The following is a 617-nucleotide window of genomic DNA, read 5'->3' on the forward strand; positions in this document are numbered from 1 at the left end:
AAACAAAATGAAGGACTGTAAAAAAAAGATTTCTATAGGTCAACCGCTTGAAAAAAAATCTTAAATAAACAACAAAGAAAGAGAAAATTAAGCTATGATTCACGTGCAAATATATACATACCACATATTCCTGGACCAGGTTTTCTGGATCTTCATCCATGTAAACACACGCTCCTTTAATAATGTCTTCTCGTCCAGCCTCTGCATCATTACGCTGGAAAAGAAAACGTTTTTATTTTTCAACTCTAGTTGTACAACACAATTAGTATCACAATATAAATCATTAAATCAATGAATATTTTGGTGCACAATTTTCAAATCTATGAATCAAATTAGTTTTGCCGCTTACAATTCTATGACACGATCAAAAATTCAAAATACCACTGCCAACATTAGTTATTATAAATGACAAATATTTTCCAAGTACTTACTTCCACGTCCAGCTGTACATACATCAAGTGTAGTGGGTCCACGGTGAATCACCACGGGAATCAATCTGTCAGGGGATAAAGATAATATTGAATATACAGTATTTTTTTAGTAAATAGAAATAGTTAGGCACATTTTCTATTCATGTCCAAAATGTCTGTTTACGTTTCTCAAAAAATGAAAATAAA

The 617-nt window shown here is 31.4% G+C and overlaps 1 long non-coding RNA gene across 1 annotated transcript in view; it reads right to left on the reverse strand.

Moving 5' to 3' along the window:
* Nucleotides 1-47: 47 nt before the first annotated feature.
* Nucleotides 48-617, reverse strand: part of LOC112141913 — a 1,471-nt gene continuing 901 nt past the window's right edge. Inside the window, exons 2-3 of the long non-coding RNA XR_002918488.2 lie at nt 432-496; nt 48-214 (exon numbers count right to left, since the gene is read on the reverse strand). This is a non-coding gene — a long non-coding RNA (uncharacterized LOC112141913). The remainder of the gene's footprint in view (nt 215-431; nt 497-617) is intronic.

This window comes from Oryzias melastigma, unplaced genomic scaffold, assembly GCF_002922805.2.
Source record: "Oryzias melastigma strain HK-1 unplaced genomic scaffold, ASM292280v2 sc03905, whole genome shotgun sequence".
NCBI classification, from domain to species: domain Eukaryota; kingdom Metazoa; phylum Chordata; class Actinopteri; order Beloniformes; family Adrianichthyidae; genus Oryzias; species Oryzias melastigma.